This window comes from Zootermopsis nevadensis, unplaced genomic scaffold, assembly GCF_977971745.1.
Source record: "Zootermopsis nevadensis isolate Lab colony 2312 unplaced genomic scaffold, Znev_1.0 Znev_ptg000203l, whole genome shotgun sequence".
Taxonomy (NCBI): Eukaryota; Metazoa; Arthropoda; class Insecta; order Blattodea; family Termopsidae; genus Zootermopsis; species Zootermopsis nevadensis.
Genome location: NW_028259334.1, coordinates 9,352 through 31,160, shown reverse-complemented (window position 1 = coordinate 31,160; position 21,809 = coordinate 9,352). Strand labels below are relative to the sequence as shown.

The 21,809-nt window shown below is 36.8% G+C and overlaps 2 long non-coding RNA genes and 2 other non-coding genes across 5 annotated transcripts; all 4 read right to left on the bottom strand.

Annotated features, from left to right (window-relative positions):
- Positions 1–4,264: 4,264 nt before the first annotated feature.
- LOC147870753 (U5 spliceosomal RNA) lies at positions 4,265–4,378 on the bottom strand. Its single transcript, XR_015533199.1, has one exon. It is a non-coding gene; the product is annotated as a U5 spliceosomal RNA (small nuclear RNA).
- A 428-nt stretch (positions 4,379–4,806) lies between these two features.
- LOC147870752 (uncharacterized) lies at positions 4,807–6,171 on the bottom strand. 2 transcript variants are annotated; one of them, XR_015533196.1, is made up of 2 exons: positions 5,946–6,171; positions 4,807–4,913 (listed from the first exon to the last, which is right to left on the bottom strand). It is a non-coding gene; the product is annotated as an uncharacterized LOC147870752 (long non-coding RNA). The 2 variants fall into 2 exon arrangements; XR_015533195.1 differs by lacking the exon at positions 5,946–6,171 and adding an exon at positions 5,668–5,939.
- A 13,308-nt stretch (positions 6,172–19,479) lies between these two features.
- On the bottom strand, positions 19,480–19,593 carry LOC147870751 (U5 spliceosomal RNA). The gene has a single exon (XR_015533198.1). It is a non-coding gene; the product is annotated as a U5 spliceosomal RNA (small nuclear RNA).
- A 428-nt stretch (positions 19,594–20,021) lies between these two features.
- On the bottom strand, positions 20,022–21,377 carry LOC147870750 (uncharacterized). The gene is made up of 2 exons (XR_015533194.1): positions 21,167–21,377; positions 20,022–20,128 (listed from the first exon to the last, which is right to left on the bottom strand). It is a non-coding gene; the product is annotated as an uncharacterized LOC147870750 (long non-coding RNA).
- Between the last annotated feature and the right edge of the window lie 432 nt (positions 21,378–21,809).

Here is a 21,809-nt window from a genome sequence, read left to right as displayed (position 1 = left end):
GGTTTACTTTCATACTTTTACAGGTTCCCTGTGCTGAAAGAAATATTCTCTGTACATCAGAGAGAAGTAATGATGAACACTTACTCTTCGGAAGCAACTAAGATCCTGTCCAAAACTGATCTAGCAGCTGCTTCTGTTGCTTCCTCCGATGACCCTCCATACCCCACACCTGTGAACATACAGCATGTAGAAAGAAAATACAAGCAGTTTTCATCTAGGATTTAAGATGAGCAATGGAATTTGTAACAGTGAATTGATAAGGACGCGGTAGCGTTTGAGATTAATATTACGTTAGATCCCAAAACTGCAGAGTAGTCATTTTTGTCTGACATTCTCAATACAACAAAGTTAAAAATCAATCAGTAATCCAAATGTAAGAATGAAACAGTATGGTTCATATAAATATTAAAAATAATTTCAAAATTTTCTAGGGAAATTATAGATTACTATGACGACACAATATCATCACCTATTGGTATTCCTAACCACATCATAGCATACACATTCACAAACATAGCACTCATTGAATACCCAGTGCTATGACTCAACTAACCAGTTTCCTCAAGCTTCAAATATTCTTCTTCTTCTTCTTGCTTGGTAACAATACACGAACAGGTGTATGAGCCTTGCTCAGCGAGTCCTCCTTCATAAGAAGGACACGGCCAATTTCGAGAGAGACACAAAGTATCTAGTGATATAATTGGGGTCAAGCGGGATGTCAGAATTCCTAGCAAACAAAAGGACAGACGGTTATCAGATCAAGACTTCAGATACACCTGGTGGTTTACTTTCTTACTTTTACAGGTTCCCTGTGCTGAAAGAAATATTCTCTGTACATCAGAGAGAAGTAATGATGAGCACTTACTCTTCGGAAGCAACTAAGATCCTGTCCAAAACTGATCTAGCAGCTGCTTCTGTTGCTTCCTCCGATGACCCTCCATACCCCACACCTGTGAACATACAGCATCTATAAAGAAAAATCAAGCAGTTTTCATTTAGGATTTAAGATGAGCAATGGAATTTGTAACAGTGAATTGATAAGGACGCGGTAACGTTTGAGATTAATATTACGTTAGATCCCATAACTGCAGAGTAGTCATTTTTGTCTGACATTCTCAATACAACAAAGTTAAGAAATCAATCAGTAATCCAAATGTAAGAATGAAACAGTAAGGTTCATATAAATATTAAAAATAATTTCAAAATTTTCTAGGGAAATTATAGATTACTATGACGACACAAAATCATCACCTATTGGTATTCCTAACCACATCATAGCATACACATTCACAAACATACCACTCTTCGTATACCCAGTGCTATGACTCAACTAACCAGTTTCCTCAAGCTTCAAATATTCTTCTTCTTGTCGCTTGATCACAATACACGTGTAGGTGTATAGGCCTCCCACAGCAACACCTCCTACATAGGAAGGAGCCGGCCAATTCCTGGAGAGACACATTGTCTCCAATGACGTAATGGGGTCGAGTGTGATGTCAGAGTTCCTAGCAAACAAAAGGACAGACGGTTATCAGGTCAAGACTTCAGATACACCTGGTGGTTTACTTTCATACTTTTACAGGTTCCCTGTGCTGAAAGAAATATTCTCTGTACATCAGAGAGAAGTAATGATGAACACTTACTCTTCGGAAGCAACTAAGATCCTGTCCAAAACTGATCTAGCAGCTGCTTCTGTTGCTTCCTCCGATGACCCTCCATACCCCACACCTGTGAACATACAGCATCTATAAAGAAAAATCAAGCAGTTTTCATTTAGGATTTAAGATGAGCAATGGAATTTGTAACAGTGAATTGATAAGGACGCGGTAACGTTTGAGATTAATATTACGTTAGATCCCATAACTGCAGAGTAGTCATTTTTGTCTGACATTCTCAATACAACAAAGTTAAGAAATCAATCAGTAATCCAAATGTAAGAATGAAACAGTAAGGTTCATATAAATATTAAAAATAATTTCAAAATTTTCTAGGGAAATTATAGATTACTATGACGACACAATATCATCACCTATTGGTATTCCTAACCACATCATAGCATACACATTCACAAACATAGCACTCATTGAATACCCAGTGCTATGACTCAACTAACCAGTTTCCTCAAGCTTCAAATATTCTTCTTCTTCTTCTTGCTTGGTAACAATACACGAACAGGTGTATGAGCCTTGCTCAGCGAGTCCTCCTTCATAAGAAGGACACGGCCAATTTCGAGAGAGACACAAAGTATCTAGTGATATAATTGGGGTCAAGCGGGATGTCAGAATTCCTAGCAAACAAAAGGACAGACGGTTATCAGGTCAAGACTTCAGATACACCTGGTGGTTTACTTTCATACTTTTACAGGTTCCCTGTGCTGAAAGAAATATTCTCTGTACATCAGAGTGAAGTAATGATGAACACTTACTCTTCGGAAGCAACTAAGATCCTGTCCGAAACTGATCTAGCAGCTGCTTCTGTTGCTTCCTCCGATGACCCTCCATACCCCACACCTGTGAACATACAGCATGTAGAAAGAAAATACAAGCAGTTTTCATCTAGGATTTAAGATGAGCAATGGAATTTGTAACAGTGAATTGATAAGTATATGGTAGTGTTTGAGATTAATATTACGTTAGATCTCATAACTGCAGAGTAGACATTTTTGTCTGACATTCTCAGTACAACAAAGTTAAAAATCAATCAGTAATCCAAATGTAAGAATGAAACAGTATGGTTCATATAAATATTAAAAATAATTTCAAAATTTTCTAGGGAAATTATAGATTACTATGAAGACACAATATCATCACCTATTGGTATTCCTAACCACATTATAGCATACACATTCACAAACATACCACTCTTCGTATACCCAGTGCAATGACTCAACCAAACAGTTTCCTGAAGCTTCAAATATTCTTCTTCTTCTTCTTCTTGCTTGGTAACAATACACGAACAGGTGTATGAGCCTTGCTCAGCGAGTCCTCCTTCATAAGAAGGAGACGGCCAATTTCGAGAGAGACACAAAGTATCTAGTGATATAATTGGGGTCGAGCGGGATGTCAAAATTCCTAGCAAACAAAAGGACAGACGGTTATCAGATCAAGACTTCAGATACACCTGGTGGTTTACTTTCTTACTTTTACAGGTTCCCTGTGCTGAAAGAAATATTCTCTGTACATCAGAGAGAAGTAATGATGAGCACTTACTCTTCGGAAGCAACTAAGATCCTGTCCAAAACTGATCTAGCAGCTGCTTCTGTTGCTTCCTCCGATGACCCTCCATACCCCACACCTGTGAACATACAGCATCTATAAAGAAAAATCAAGCAGTTTTCATTTAGGATTTAAGATGAGCAATGGAATTTGTAACAGTGAATTGATAAGGACGCGGTAACGTTTGAGATTAATATTACGTTAGATCCCATAACTGCAGAGTAGTCATTTTTGTCTGACATTCTCAATACAACAAAGTTAAGAAATCAATCAGTAATCCAAATGTAAGAATGAAACAGTAAGGTTCATATAAATATTAAAAATAATTTCAAAATTTTCTAGGGAAATTATAGATTACTATGACGACACAAAATCATCACCTATTGGTATTCCTAACCACATCATAGCATACACATTCACAAACATACCACTCTTCGTATACCCAGTGCTATGACTCAACTAACCAGTTTCCTCAAGCTTCAAATATTCTTCTTCTTCTTCTTGTTTGGTAACAATACACGAACAGGTGTATGAGCCTTGCTCAGCGAGTCCTCCTTTATAAGAAGGAGACGGCCAATTTCGAGAGAGACACAAAGTATCTAGTGATATAATTGGGGTCGAGCGGGATGTCAGAATTCCTAGCAAACAAAAGGACAGACGGTTATCAGGTCAAGACTTCAGATACACCTGGTGGTTTACTTTCATACTTTTACAGGTTCCCTGTGCTGAAAGAAATATTCTCTGTACATCAGAGAGAAGTAATGATGAGCACTTACTCTTCGGAAGCAACTAAGATCCTGTCCAAAACTGATCTAGCAGCTGCTTCTTTTGCTTCCTCCGATGACCCTCCATACCCCACACCTGTGAACATACAGCATGTAGAAAGAACATACAAGAAGTTTTCATCTAGGATTTAAGATGAGCAATGGAATTTGTAACAGTGAATTGATAAGTACACGGTAGTGTTTGAGATTAATATTACGTTAGATCTCATAACTGCAGAGTAGACATTTTTGTTCTGACATTCTCAATACAACAAAGTTAAAAAAATCAACCAGTAATTCAAATGTAAGAATGAAACAGTATGAATCATATGTTCCCCTCAACAGAAAACTTTAGTAAAAGGCAAAAGATTTATGCCTATTGTAGGGAAACCAGAGTTTTTAAATAAGCTAAATAATGTAAAAAAAAAATTAGATAAAACCCCACGCGCTGGGGAAACGTGTAATTATTTACGTTGAAACAAATACGAATTACATGAGTATGAATTACAGAATAATAGCCAAACTGATTTCAAGAAAATGTCTTTCATATTTTATACAATAATAACGAAGACATCACAGTTAAACAACTTTTCTTTTACAACCATAACCAAAAAAGTTAAGAGATTTCAAGAATTTCCCTTTCCCACCTGTTGTATTGATTATCAGGGCTAATGAAGGGTAGAAGATGCATAGATAATAAAAAAAGAGAGTTAATCCAAACTATTTTGTTTGGTGCATTCACAGAACTTCACAAACTGCTTAACGTTTCTTACACAACAGACCTTTTTTACGAAACAGTTTGTAATGCTCACTTGTTCTGAAATCTCTTTAGACTCTCCCTCATGACAGCATGAACTTCACTGTCATTTGTCTCACGGCAGCTCTTACAATGTCCGTCTGTCATGTGCCGGAAGTCCACTTCACACGCACCACTCTGAAGCCATTTTTCAGTTCACTGTCAATCTTTTCAAAACTTCTCATAGCACACACCATGACATGAACTTCTGATTTCCTGATTTCTTACTAGCTCTGGAGAAAGTTTACCCCATAATCAAACCAGTGTTACTGGACTCCCAGAAAACTATGCCCAAAATACGCCATCAGTAGGTCAGCCTGGTATATGGTGTTCTTTCAAGGATGGAATCACTCAATCCCTATCACATACTTTTATTATAAATTCTGTTGCCCATTTTCTGTTCTCAAATTTCCTAAGTACACGAAGCCTTTGTTTTACTGTCAGTAGAATTTTATTATGATTTTCATCCACCTTCTTTAGAACCCCCACCCCCACCCCACAAGTAAGTTGAAGGCCTATTTCACCTGTGCTTATTTAAAAAATTAGTAATGCATGAATATTCCAAACACTCATAATCAGGAGCTTACTGAACAAGTAAGAACCCATAAATTTCTCTTTCATGACATTATGCAATCATAATGTACAAAGTCAACAGATTTCTAGTACTTTCCTTTTGCAACCATGACAGGCCCAATATAGACAAGTTGGTGGGGAGTGGAAATATTCTACTTGAGTGTGCGCTTTGGAATACAGACAAATCACATATTGGATTAACTGACAATTCATCCTTAAATAGGAATGATCATACCAGACACGGATTACAACTTAATTCAGAAGGCAAGTAGAAGCTTGTGCAACTCACTGCTAATTAGATTAGGTGCAAACTGGATACCTGTAATCACTGATGTAAGATCTAACCCTTCTTTTAGGCTTAAGCCCAAATCTGTCACCAAATACCTGAAAGATGTCTACATCAATGCTAATAAACCAGTTCTAAATTCAGAATACAATCAAGATAACAATTCTGTGGTGCACCATCATAACATAAGAGGACTTTCAAACAAAACTGATCAACTATCAGTGTCCATTAATAATAAACACACACCCTAATCTGTGTTTAACCCAACACCAGAGGTAAAACTTGAAAATGTTACTTTTGGAAGTACTTACTCTAGATGAAATATGGTAAAAGAAGGTGCAAGTATTATTGCCAAAAAGAACCTAAAATTTAATTAGATAAATGTATTGTGTCACTAAAATAACAAGAAATAGATGCTGCATTGTGCAATTGGAATCTAAACATTCCAACATATATGTCCTAGCTATATATAGAGCCCCCACTGGCAATGCTGACTTTCCTAAACAAGTTACAAAGCATTATAAATTATCTTTATAAACCTACAGCACAACATCGTCAACTGTGGTCCCATTATCATCAATACAAATTATCTTATTGAAATTTACAATAAAAATGTGTAAAATGCTCGAGTAGCATCTTCCAATGTCATGGCAACAGTTAATTTCCCCATAAGAATCCAAAATTACTCCATCTGATCACGATGTATGACTTCTAGTAATATTAATAATAAAAAATCGATCTCCAGTTATCATAAGTACAGAATACCAATCAGACTCACAAATGAAGACACTATTAAAGAATGTATCTCTCATCGAATGAAAATTGGGAATGAGTATTAAACAGCCTTGATGTAGATTCAAAATTTAACACATTAATAAATAATCTCTTAAAAATGTATAAGCAAGTTTCACCACCAAAACAGTGATAAAATATCTGAAAAGAATGATTGGATCACAAAGATAAAAAAAGATTAACTAATTTGTCAATAGTGGAACAACCAAATAATGAAAATTCACTGCACGAAATATTTTAAAATACTTACTTCCTCGAGGTCTAAATCAGATTAAATGTGAGAATCAGACTAAACAACCTAGAGCAACCCAACAAAATAAAAGCAGTCTGGAAAACATGAAAAAATTAAATCATGGAAATATTCTACAGAAATATTGACCTCATTAATAAAGATAAATGATAATGTAATAAAAAATATTAAGCTCTTAGCAAATTATTTCAATATTTCTTAACAAATACAGAATAGATTAATAATCACGTTGCAAAAAAGAAGCAGAAGACGAACAAAATATGTTAGTTAAACAATCCCAAACACACGAAGTAGAATGATGGCGCCTTCGTCGTCGCGACCAGAGATGACATTATCAGAAACGCAGAGAGAACCACTATTCTCGTCAGCACTTCAAACACATGTGCAATATTTTTTGTTCTTCCTTTGTGTTCAAGTTGATTTTATTTTTCAAATTGTCTCCCTTTCTCTGTTGTTAAACATCAACTTTTCTCATGTTATACTGTTTAGGCTATCTCCATTCATCCTGTCTTGATTTTGCTACAACTGAAAACTATCCCCCTGCTATTAATGTTAATTTTCAGAATTCTTCATCAAAACATAGTTTATGCTGATTCAATTTGTAACTACATACATTCTCTTTGGTAGAGAATGTTAGGTTCACTATAACACTTTTTCAAATATTTCTGAAGTTGTAAAGTTGTTTCCTGGTCTTTAATATTCACACTGTGTACTTTCTTCGCATTAAATCTCTCCCTATTAAGCTTTTATGCTACTCACTGGTTTTGTAACAGTCACTCCCCAACTGTTGTAACCACTGGATATTGATCGTTATCTCAGTAAATTTCTAAGAAAGCTTTTATATCAAGTATAATTGAATGCTGTCTTTTGTCCAACAAGATGTGATGGATATGACTGTCTCTCTTCCTATCGGGAAACACCAAAATGTATTTATACATGTCTCAAAGTGGAACATCATATGCCTCACAGTCAGACTTTCCAATTTGGAAAATGTGTTATCTAATCACCCTAAACCTCTAAATTAGCACACTAAAATGAAGTGAAATTTTATTTATTTTCCTAATTCTTCTGTTTAGGGTAAAACTAAAGGATTTAATATAATTTAATTTATTTTTCACAATATGAAGCAATTAATTACATTTTATATTTTACGTAATTTTAAACACTGTTTTCAAGGCCACTTTCTCTGCTTTGCCATACCAAGGGTTCAAAAAACACTGCAGAATATCCACCATCCCAACAGGAGCCAAACCTTCTGCTGCATTAAAGATTTGTACCTATTCTATCTTCCTACTTATAAACAGGAACATAGTAAATTAGGACTCTACACTCAAATTCCAAAAATAGTGACCATCTTCATTTTCCACCACTTAAACTTCCTCTTTGGCCTTTCCTACCTCTCCTTCTTGTATCTGCCTAGTCTCTGTTCACCAGTCTACGTTTCTCATCCCCCTATCACGCTCAATCAAATTCAATGTTCACACAAATTCATACCCTGGACATATCAGGACAACCGTGAATGTTAGTATCATGTTCCCACTACCATTTGAGTCCCCAAAGTAACCACTTTCTAGATCGTTGCTAAAACACACACACAATTCCATTCAAATACTTATTATCACCATACAAGGTATCCATACAGCCTACAAACCACCTAATTCAGAAGCTGGCAAAGGAACTGCAACCAACGCTAAACATATAAATGACATACAGTTTATATGCTAAATAACCTATGAATATATCAGCACCAGAAAAACAAAAATCGTTTTCCCTTAACACACAACAGGCTATAAACTCTACATATTCAGCTCTCACAAAGCTACCTGCAAGAAGTGGGGTTCCTTCAATGTTATTGAAGAGATATATTACTGACCGCTGTCTAACAACTGACAATCTTGAAATATAGATAAGACATGAACTGCTCCGAAATCCGTAACACTTGATAACTATAAACAGAAGCAAAAGGGATACAACACTGTACCTCAGACACTTCAATATTCCTGTGACAATCTGACTTCAATGGTCTTATGCCTCGGCCCAGAATTGGAGTCCAGCTAGCAGCCTCAAGTATTCGCATTTAAATCCCTAGTTCTCATACATTAGAGGTTAACAAACTACTACCTCTGCATCTGCACCTCCACATTTCAAACGCACTAAGTCAAGTATGGCTCACATTCCCACAGAACATTCAACCCACTGCACCTCAAACTGAGGTCTCCCCATCTTGGGTTTGTGTGTGATATGTCACTACAGCTACACCAGGCATTGCCAAACATTTCAGCTCACGGGGTCCTCTTCAATGTTTTATGAGATTCCACACAGCAGCTCTCAAATCTCACAGTTTTAATATAAAATTATGTTTCAAATAACATGTCCGACAGCTACTTGTGTACTGCTGTTTAAATGAAATTCACATTTCATTAACATGTGGGAATATACAAGAATAACAAACAAACACCAAGTTTAAGCTTCGGAATTAGTAAAAATAGATGGTTATAATCTTTCATGCTCTTGTGATTGCCCCTAAAACTATTTTACCTCTTTCTAATGTGACCTATCGCAGACACTGACCCTGACACACTTGAGCTAAGCCATGACCAGAAGCCATGTTCCCTTGTGCTATATGCTCTGACCCGACCAATGAGACTTGTTAGCCAGGACAAACAGTAGCCACGTAGATGACACTAAACTGGGTCAAAAATAACAAAATTTAACATCTTCCCTCTTTTTATAAGTCTGCTTCCTCCTCCGAAACCCCAACAATTCCTGATGCATTTCTTGTCGCTTACACCCAAGCTAAAAGATCATCCAGCCTTCATTCGCATTAGAACCACTGAGTTTCAAACTGTTACTTCCTCATATTCATAATCACTCTCACATAAAATATTCAATTACACGACTTAATGGATTCAGGATTGTTAAATGCTCTTTCCTAGATCCTGCTGAAACTCTTATGCTCATTTAAGGTACAATATTATGCTTTCAAAGTTTTCCTATGCATGCTCTTTATGAACATTGAACTGTCTGCAATGAGTCCACACGTCAGGTTAAGGGAAACAAGCAGGAAACAAAATTAATTCAAAATAGACAACGACAATCTCAATCTGACTACTCTCTCCTTTTTATAACATTCAAGACAAAAATCTGACACCAACACGACAAGTGGGCATTAAACAACTGTTTCTGTGTGTGTGTTTACATTCATAGTTACTCAACCTGGTTCACACTCTCACAACCATTTCAGTAACATCCCCTCTTCTTCAAACTACTTGTTAATATGATCTTTGCCATCAGCTTTACATAACCTGTCTGTCCATTAAACAGTACAACTGCTTTATATTGCTAAATTATGAACATTATTGCTAACAAAAATTGTAAAACTGCACACGCATAGCTGCAAAGACATATAACTTTAAACAGAGTAATTCTTTGACAGATCCATAAGAAAATTCTACACTTGCCCTAAAAAAAGGGGAAACCTGGGATTCCACATGGACAACAAAGTATTCCTTACAACAAACAGTACAAACATCATCAATACTGGAAATTACATTTTAACTTTAAACGAAACAGTTTCTGACATGCCTTTAACCACTTTTACAATTTATATATATATATATTCAGAGATTATCAACAGTTTCTCAACACAAAGAAATAGCAAGCTTTGTTCTACAAAGACTTCTGACAGAACAGTGTATGTAATTTCTAATGCTGTGTGAAACCAAGAGATGAATTGTGTAACTATCACTGCACAAGGTATGTGATGTAGATTGGTTTATTTGTAAAGACAATCCCCAATAACTATTTGTCCCAGTGTGAGTACTTTCACCTTTCTTCAAGCATGTCTACCTTGAGGGTTTGTGACTTACAAAAGAAATGGCAATTTCACAAAGAGGCAAGCTTGGCCAATGTAAAATATTGCAATGTCATGCATTTCATGCAGGAGAATTGAAAAACAATTACCAGTAAAGGCGTGTAGAGGCACGCAGTGTTTCAAGTGACACAAGATAAGCAATGATACTTGTATTTTACCAGTCCTCAGACATCCTCCATCCATACTTCTGAAATTCAAGCAGAGTAATATGATCTTCTCAAAAACATTTAGCTGCTATACAGAGTAAAAACAGTATGCAATATTTTATCACAGCCAGTTATTTTAAATCCACGATCACATTCTTTCAAGGCCACTTGCCAAAACTGGGAAAAACTTCCCCAAATCCCTGTAAGACACCTCGATAATGAACTGTGGTTCAATAATGTGCTTGTGCCATTCATCATAGTCAGATGCCATAACAGAGAAGTTACTGGATATTTTATCCACACTAAACTTGATTATTCTTTAATGCATCCTTCTTTGAACACAAGGTATAGCAAATGAGGTTTACAGTAATACACCTTTACTCTAAGTATCTTAAAGCCAGTAATCACTAGGGGTTATAAGGACTAAATTAAAATTACAAATAGGTTGTAAATGCACAATAAGGGTGAAAGATACAGGCACTGTCAATTGAACATTCATGAATCCTTTCAAATCTGAACAACTTTTCAGTTACGCACAAGTCACATGTTGATATTTTAATGCCCAATTGTCTCTAAAAGCAAATATATCCTTATTTGCTCATTCATATCATATAGTGAATTATCACTAGTCTTTAACTATGCTTTTTCATTTTATTATACAATAAGTGTATAGTGAAAAGACACAATCACAACTCGTTTAATCAATACCTACTCATGAACATATAACGAACAATTCATGTCAATAAGGCAAACAGAACAGCAAAGCAATAACTCTGATCTGCCATTAAAAAAACTAACATAAATATAGGTATCCAAGAGCATGGCCCTATGGAAACTATGAAAACTATTCAGTATTGTTTTTGACATACAGGACTGCATATAAATACAAGAATAGCAAATTCCTATATAAATCTTGTGTATTATCATCAGGCATTCAACATCACGACAGTGACTGCAGATGCCTGCACTGTCCTCTTCTTCTGTGTCAAGCAAACGAGATCAAACTTTTAATTACTAAGAAAACTTTGTCTCTGGCACGCAACCTGATATATACTTAAAAGAACTCGACTCTATGATATTCAAACTGCAACATTCACTTCTACTCAACAGACGTCCATCCACATGGTTTCACCCATACATAAGAGATTCTTCACATACAAAAATCAATTCTCCATGAAATTTGTAAATACGGGTTCCAAAACTTTTAATGGTCACATTTCATGTACACTGTATAAGCATGTATGCACTTATTAGGTGTACATATATAAAGACATATATGCATGTATACATAAATGCAAAATGCTGCTCCATCAGTTTTCATTCATGGAAGACACATATACATATCAATTGCATGTAATACATGAAAATAGTAATATTACTAAATATCTCATATAATTTTGTAATTATATATATTTGCTTTAAACACATTAACTGGCTAGTTACTGTTGAAAACAATGTACATATGAAATAAGTTCCCTCTTTCAGTAATGCTTTGCTTTCTTAGCAAACATAATTTTATAATAATAATATATATATATATACATATAAACTATTTGAAAATGTGACTTCCTATATCACCATTCTTGAAAATCAAACATAATCACATAACTTGTAACATAACATAGTCAAAAGTATGATAATGATAAACTTTTCAAAACTGAACATCAGTCAGAAATGACTTGAAGCTTTCACAGTGACTAAATGTGATAAAATCTTCTCAGGCAACCAGCAGCATCAATCTGGAGCAAAGTCCAGCATTTCAGAAACCTACAGGGAATGATGCGACATGTCGCTGCTGTTTCTTGTTAAATACATAATCAATGCAGCCAGACCAATGAATGCATCTGGATCTTTGTGTCAGAAAGACCTGATCAGTATCGTCTAAAATCCACAAATCAGTCAAAAGTACCGCATCATCTATTTTGTAGGATTATTTCACAGATCATGCAATTTCCAAACTTCTGCACGTAAAATATACAACGCCTCATCAAAATCAGCGTGAATACGAGCGCTTGAAGCATTTCAGTCAGTAATCACTTGTTTCACAGAAACGAGGCTACTAAACAAATGCTGACTCCATACTGTGCTATGGGCTCAAGAAGCCCTCCCTATTGTCATCAGCTAATTTGCAGATGCCTCAACAGCTGTCAAACACGTAAGATCATGCCATATCCATATCCACAAGACAGTCACTGTCAAGTTCATTACTTTTAGCTGGAACTTCTCTAGTTTTTTGTTAAACATTCCAAACATCCTGTTCATTTCACCTTATCAATTTGCTATTATTGCAATGTACGAGGTGCGATCAGAAAGTTTACAGACTGCGCCTATAAAAACCTGTACACTTATCTCAGGTATTAAATTCATCCATCACCCTCGGAGTAGTTCCCAGCGCCGCTGCCAAGCCTGGAAGCATCCCTGGAAATCTTTCTTTGTCAGCCTGTCAAGCACCATCTGCGATTCTGCCTGAATCTCTTCTATCGTCTCAAATCTCCTTCCCTTTAGCTGAATTTTCATCTTTGGCAAGAGGAAGAAGTCACACGGCGAATAAGGAGGGTGCGGGATGACAGCCATGGTGTTTGAGGCCAAAAACTGCCGAACTTTGAGGGCGGTGTGTGCTGGCGCGTTGTCATGATGCGTCGCATGTGGAGTTCTTCCTTTAGAATCAGCTGACAGGTCCCATAGCCTATCCCAACAATGTCGCACAAGTCGTTGATGGTACGACGTCGATCTTTCATTTTCGGGCGTTGTGCTCGAAGATGGTCGTCCAGAATGCTCGTCATCATCGACAGAGGTTCGGCCATTTTTAAAACGTGAATGCCACACAAAAGTTTGCGGACTCCCCAAATGCTTGCTTTAGAATTTCATAGGTTTCCGTAGCCGTTTTGGCGAGTCTTTGGCAAAATGTGATGCACACGCCATTCCGAAATTGCAGGAGGGTCGGTGTAATGCACTACCAAAACGCCCGTAACTAAGAAACAAATGCTAATTCGATGATGCCGGCTGGCACACTGATTCACTATGATTGTAGGCCGCACCCCCTAGCGGCAGAAGCTCGTACTACATCCGGTTCGCCCTCTGTTGACACAGTCTGGAAACTTTCTGATCGCACCTCGTAATCTGCAAACCGGATACTGTGCACCTGTTTTCCATTAATTTTTCTTGGAATAAACAGTGATAATTTCCCTCAAATGCACAGCTAACTGATATTCGTAACAGACACACGTTAAATTGCCTTTGAGGTATAAACTGCATTTTAAGTATTATTTACTGCTTACTTAAACCTCACAACAATAATGAATGACAATCTTATTATTAAGAAACAGATAAAACATAAACTGCAAGATTTGAGATTCTCAAATTGGCGAGTATGAAGATGGCTGTCATCCAGGTTGTAGTGCCGTGCTGGTAAACTTTCACCAGAATACACGACGCTACAATGCTGAAGACAGCCATTTTTAATGCTAAAATCCATTCAGAGACACTGGTAAACATCGCACACATTTTAGTGAACAAGGCTTGCAGGCATAACCTTGAAAACATAAAGAAGAAATGTTAAGCTTATTTCAGCAAGCTGATGACAGGATTATAGGAAGAGATGATTCACAGATTTCTTAGTGGCACTCACCTAAAGTAAGCAAACTAAAGTTATTATTGGTGTTTTCCCAGAACTGATAATTGTACCATTTGTGTGTTCATTTTTGTGCCTGTGCGTAACAGACATTTTCAAGCATATACAGTGAAACCTCGATGCATCGTTTCGGCGGGGGTGGGAAATAAAAACGATGAATACGGGAAAGCATTAAAAATTTAAAAAAAGCAATGTTTCTCTTTCAAAGTTACTTCTTTTTACCAAAAAAGTCTTTAATGGACAAATGGTTTGTCAAAACTTTACGTTTTAAGCCAAACAGAGACCTTTCCACATTCAAAATGTTTTCCTCGTCACGTTCAATAATATTATGCGCATAAAAGAAAGACTAAATCAAGCGTATGTAAACGCTCGTGCAATTTGCTGGATACTGCACGACTTTCACATTTCGTAGAAATGTCGTGTCCTTCGGATGAGCGGCACAATTATCTACAAACAGCAAAATCTTTCTGCCTTGTGTGCCCATGGAGGCATCCAGAGAACTTAAGAACGCCGTAAAGATGTCTGTGGTCATCCAAGCCTTTTTGTTGGCGTGATATTTCACCGGACGTTTTTTCATGTTTTTGAAACAACGCGGTTTTAGTGATTTTCCAACTACAATCGGAACCCGTTTGTCACTACCGTCACTGTTAACACACAGAAGAACAGTAATTCGGTGTTTTGCACGTTTTCCCCCGTGGCAAGATTCACCTTTCAATGCCAGCGTCCTATCCGGGAGGGCGTTGTAGAAAAGTCCTGTCTCATCCGCATTATAAATGTCCCTCCAGCAGACTCTCGAGCCACAGCTCCGTTCTTTCCACATCCACAGCAGCACTTTCGCCGGCTAACTTCTTGTAGACCATACCATGTCGTTCTTTAAATCTACTAATCCAGCCATTCGACGCTGCAAAATTTTCAATATTCAGTCTTGCGGCTATCGTCTTGGCTTTTTCCCGCAAGATGTTGCCATCAACAGGAATTCCTGAGGCCCGCGATTGCTGGTACCAAGTGAAGAGGACACTTTCTAGCTCACTGAAAGTTGATTTCCTTCCGGTTTTCCTTTTTTTGCATGAATTACCGCACTTGTCAGTTTGTTTTCGGATTTATTTCTTCTTTGCAATCATTGAATTTAAAGTAGATGGTGCTAATCCAAGGCGTTTAGCAAAGTCGATTCTTTTTTCAAATGCATTTTTCTCCACTTCTTCTATGATTTTTAATCTTTCTAGAAGAATTCTGACTTGTTTTACTGGGCGAGAGATGGTACAGGAATAATAACAAAATAATTAACAGTAGTAACAGGAATAACAAAATATTTACGGGAACAACTACAAAAGTATAGACTGGAACTATAACAGGAAGAATGGAAGTACTGTTACTGCCGAACACGACGAAACGTAGCCGTAGAAGACACTGAACCACTGGAAACGAGATGAACCAGAAGAATGAAAAGTGTCGCCGGCCTTTCCTTTGTACTTATAATAAAAGCATTTGTGAAGAAATTCACACTGCACATGCCATCTGGCATCGCTGGAACGAAATATGAGTGCACCCTGATTAAACTCATAAAATTTCTGACAATGAGCACCGACATTCACTCCAACTATCACCCCTGCACCGCTGACCACTCATTCCAAAAGAATCTGTGCTGGTTGGGCAACATAACATGTTACCGCTACTGCGTATTCCAAAAACATTGTGCGTCTTTCGGTATTAATTTATCTCAAAACCCAGCATTTTAAATTCTCAGAAACGATCATTGCGGGAAAATTGTGGGCCGGGACTAAGATTTTTAGACGATCGATGCCATAAAACGATAGAAGCGGGAAAATATAACATTATTTTATATGGGATGTATCCGGGACCGAACAAAACAGACGATGCATCCGGGAACAATGGATAGACGTTTCACTGTATGTAGACAAAATGTACCAGAAATTAAATTAAATTTACAGCACATGCAATAAGTGCGCTGCAACGATTATAAACAAAAATGATGAACACAACTTCGGACATCTTGTAGGTACAATTATCTGAATCTTATTATGAACCAATAAACAACTTGTCAATAATAACTTTTGCTGCTTCACTTTTGGCTCCATCTTCAGTAGATCCATACCCCACACCTGAGAACATACAGCATCACCTATTGGCATTTCTAACCTCATCATAGCATACACATTCACAAACATACCACTCTTCGTATACCCAGTGCTATGACTCAACTAACCAGTTTCCTCAAGCTTCAAATATTCTTCTTCTTGTCGCTTGATCACAATACACGTGTAGGTGTATAGGCCTCCCACAGCAACACCTCCTACATAGGAAGGAGCCGGCCAATTCCTGGAGAGACACATTGTCTCCAATGACGTAATGGGGTCGAGTGTGATGTCAGAGTTCCTAGCAAACAAAAGGACAGACGGTTATCAGGTCAAGACTTCAGATACACCTGGTGGTTTACTTTCATACTTTTACAGGTTCCCTGTGCTGAAAGAAATATTCTCTGTACATCAGAGAGAAGTAATGATGAACACTTACTCTTCGGAAGCAACTAAGATCCTGTCCAAAACTGATCTAGCAGCTGCTTCTGTTGCTTCCTCCGATGACCCTCCATACCCCACACCTGTGAACATACAGCATGTAGAAAGAAAATACAAGCAGTTTTCATCTAGGATTTAAGATGAGCAATGGAATTTGTAACAGTGAATTGATAAGGACGCGGTAGCGTTTGAGATTAATATTACGTTAGATCCCAAAACTGCAGAGTAGTCATTTTTGTCTGACATTCTCAATACAACAAAGTTAAAAATCAATCAGTAATCCAAATGTAAGAATGAAACAGTATGGTTCATATAAATATTAAAAATAATTTCAAAATTTTCTAGGGAAATTATAGATTACTATGACGACACAATATCATCACCTATTGGTATTCCTAACCACATCATAGCATACACATTCACAAACATAGCACTCATTGAATACCCAGTGCTATGACTCAACTAACCAGTTTCCTCAAGCTTCAAATATTCTTCTTCTTCTTCTTGCTTGGTAACAATACACGAACAGGTGTATGAGCCTTGCTCAGCGAGTCCTCCTTCATAAGAAGGAGACGGCCAATTTCGAGAGAGACACAAAGTATCTAGTGATATAATTGGGGTCGAGCGGGATGTCAGAATTCCTAGCAAACAAAAGGACAGACGGTTATCAGGTCAAGACTTCAGATACACCTGGTGGTTTACTTTCATACTTTTACAGGTTCCCTGTGCTGAAAGAAATATTCTCTGTACATCAGAGTGAAGTAATGATGAACACTTACTCTTCGGAAGCAACTAAGATCCTGTCCGAAACTGATCTAGCAGCTGCTTCTGTTGCTTCCTCCGATGACCCTCCATACCCCACACCTGTGAACATACAGCATCTATAAAGAAAAATCAAGCAGTTTTCATTTAGGATTTAAGATGAGCAATGGAATTTGTAACAGTGAATTGATAAGTATATGGTAGTGTTTGAGATTAATATTACGTTAGATCTCATAACTGCAGAGTAGACATTTTTGTCTGACATTCTCAGTACAACAAAGTTAAAAATCAATCAGTAATCCAAATGTAAGAATGAAACAGTATGGTTCATATAAATATTAAAAATAATTTCAAAATTTTCTAGGGAAATTATAGATTACTATGAAGACACAATATCATCACCTATTGGTATTCCTAACCACATTATAGCATACACATTCACAAACATACCACTCTTCGTATACCCAGTGCAATGACTCAACCAAACAGTTTCCTGAAGCTTCAAATATTCTTCTTCTTCTTCTTCTTGCTTGGTAACAATACACGAACAGGTGTATGAGCCTTGCTCAGCGAGTCCTCCTTCATAAGAAGGAGACGGCCAATTTCGAGAGAGACACAAAGTATCTAGTGATATAATTGGGGTCGAGCGGGATGTCAAAATTCCTAGCAAACAAAAGGACAGACGGTTATCAGATCAAGACTTCAGATACACCTGGTGGTTTACTTTCTTACTTTTACAGGTTCCCTGTGCTGAAAGAAATATTCTCTGTACATCAGAGAGAAGTAATGATGAGCACTTACTCTTCGGAAGCAACTAAGATCCTGTCCAAAACTGATCTAGCAGCTGCTTCTGTTGCTTCCTCCGATGACCCTCCATACCCCACACCTGTGAACATACAGCATCTATAAAGAAAAATCAAGCAGTTTTCATTTAGGATTTAAGATGAGCAATGGAATTTGTAACAGTGAATTGATAAGGACGCGGTAACGTTTGAGATTAATATTACGTTAGATCCCATAACTGCAGAGTAGTCATTTTTGTCTGACATTCTCAATACAACAAAGTTAAGAAATCAATCAGTAATCCAAATGTAAGAATGAAACAGTAAGGTTCATATAAATATTAAAAAAAATTTCAAAATTTTCTAGGGAAATTATAGATTACTATGACGACACAAAATCATCACCTATTGGTATTCCTAACCACATCATAGCATACACATTCACAAACATACCACTCTTCGTATACCCAGTGCTATGACTCAACTAACCAGTTTCCTCAAGCTTCAAATATTCTTCTTCTTCTTCTTGTTTGGTAACAATACACGAACAGGTGTATGAGCCTTGCTCAGCGAGTCCTCCTTTATAAGAAGGAGACGGCCAATTTCGAGAGAGACACAAAGTATCTAGTGATATAATTGGGGTCGAGCGGGATGTCAGAATTCCTAGCAAACAAAAGGACAGACGGTTATCAGGTCAAGACTTCAGATACACCTGGTGGTTTACTTTCATACTTTTACAGGTTCCCTGTGCTGAAAGAAATATTCTCTGTACATCAGAGAGAAGTAATGATGAGCACTTACTCTTCGGAAGCAACTAAGATCCTGTCCAAAACTGATCTAGCAGCTGCTTCTTTTGCTTCCTCCGATGACCCTCCATACCCCACACCTGTGAACATACAGCATGTAGAAAGAACATACAAGAAGTTTTCATCTAGGATTTAAGATGAGCAATGGAATTTGTAACAGTGAATTGATAAGTACACGGTAGTGTTTGAGATTAATATTACGTTAGATCTCATAACTGCAGAGTAGACATTTTTGTTCTGACATTCTCAATACAACAAAGTTAAAAAAATCAACCAGTAATTCAAATGTAAGAATGAAACAGTATGAATCATATGTTCCCCTCAACAGAAAACTTTAGTAAAAGGCAAAAGATTTATGCCTATTGTAGGGAAACCAGAGTTTTTAAATAAGCTAAATAATGTAGAAAAAAAATTAGATAAAACCCCACGCGCTGGGGAAACGTGTAATTATTTACGTTGAAACAAATACGAATTACATGAGTATGAATTACAGAATAATAGCCAAACTGATTTCAAGAAAATGTCTTTCATATTTTATACAATAATAACGAAGACATCACAGTTAAACAACTTTTCTTTTACAACCATAACCAAAAAAGTTAAGAGATTTCAAGAATTTCCCTTTCCCACCTGTTGTATTGATTATCAGGGCTAATGAAGGGTAGAAGATGCATAGATAATAAAAAAAGAGAGTTAATCCAAACTATTTTGTTTGGTGCATTCACAGAACTTCACAAACTGCTTAACGTTTCTTACACAACAGACCTTTTTTACGAAACAGTTTGTAATGCTCACTTGTTCTGAAATCTCTTTAGACTCTCCCTCATGACAGCATGAACTTCACTGTCATTTGTCTCACGGCAGCTCTTACAATGTCCGTCTGTCATGTGCCGGAAGTCCACTTCACACGCACCACTCTGAAGCCATTTTTCAGTTCACTGTCAATCTTTTCAAAACTTCTCATAGCACACACCATGACATGAACTTCTGATTTCCTGATTTCTTACTAGCTCTGGAGAAAGTTTACCCCATAATCAAACCAGTGTTACTGGACTCCCAGAAAACTATGCCCAAAATACGCCATCAGTAGGTCAGCAAGGTATATGGTGTTCTTTCAAGGATGGAATCACTCAATCCCTATCACATACTTTTATTATAAATTCTGTTGCCCATTCTTTGTTCTCAAATTTCCTAAGTACACGAAGCCTTTGTTTTACTGTCACTTGAATTTTATTATGATTTTCATCCATCTTCTTTAGAACCCCCAGCCCCACCCCACAGGCAAGTAAGATGTTGAAGGCCTATTTCACCTGTGCTTATTTAAAAAAGAAGTAATGCATGAATATTCCAAACACTCATAATCAGGAGCTTATTGAACAAGTAAAAACCCATAAATTTCTCTTTCATGACATTACGCAATCATAACCTACAAAGTCACCAGATTTCTAGTACTTTCCTTTTGCAACCATGACAAGCCCAATATAGACAAGTTGGTGGGGAGTGGAAATATTCTACTTGAGTGTGCCCTTTGCAATGCAGACAAATCACATATTGGATTAACTGACAATTCATCCTGAAATAGGAATGATCATACCAGACACGGATTACAACTTAATTCAGAAGGCAAGTAGAAGCTTGTGCAACTCACTGCTAATTAGATTAGGTGCAAACTGGATACCTGTAATCACTGATGTAAGATCTAACCCTTCTTTTAGGCTTAAGCCCAAATCTGTCACCAAATACCTGAAAGATGTCTACATCAATGCTAATAAACCAGTTCTAAATTCAGAATACAATCAAGATAACAATTCTGTGGTGCACCATCATAACATAAGAGGACTTTCAAACAAAACTGATCAACTATCAGTGTCCATTAATAATAAGTACACACCCTAATCTGTGTTTAACACAACACCAGAGGTAAACTTGAAAATGTTACTTTTGGAGGTACTTACTCTAGATGAAATATGGTAAAAGAAGGTGCAAGTATTATTGCCAAAAAGAACCTAAAATTTAATTAGATAAATGCATTGTGTCACTAAAATAACAAGAAATAGATGCTGCATTGTGCAATTGGAATCTAAACATTCCAACATATATGTCCTAGCTATACATAGAGCCCCCACTGGCAATGCTGACTTTCCTAAACAAGTTACAAAGCATTATAAATTACATTTTTAAACCTACAGCACAACATCGTCAACTGTGGTCCCATTATCATCAATACAAATTATCTTATTGAAAGTCACCATAAAAATGTGTAAAATGATCGACTAGCATCTTCCAATGTCATGGCAATAGTTAATTTCCCCATAAGAATCCAAAATTACTCCATCTGATCAAGATGTATGACTTCTAGTAATATTAATAATAAAAAAGTCGATCTCCAGTTATCATAAGTACAGAATATCAATCAGACTCAGAAATGAAGACACTATTAAAGAATGTATAACGCATCGAATGAAAATTGGCACTCAGTATTAAACAGCCTTGATGTAGATTCAAAATTCAACACATTCCTAAATAATCTCTTAAAAATGTATAAGCAAGTTTCACCACCAAAACAGTGATAAAATATCTGAAAAGAATGACTGGATC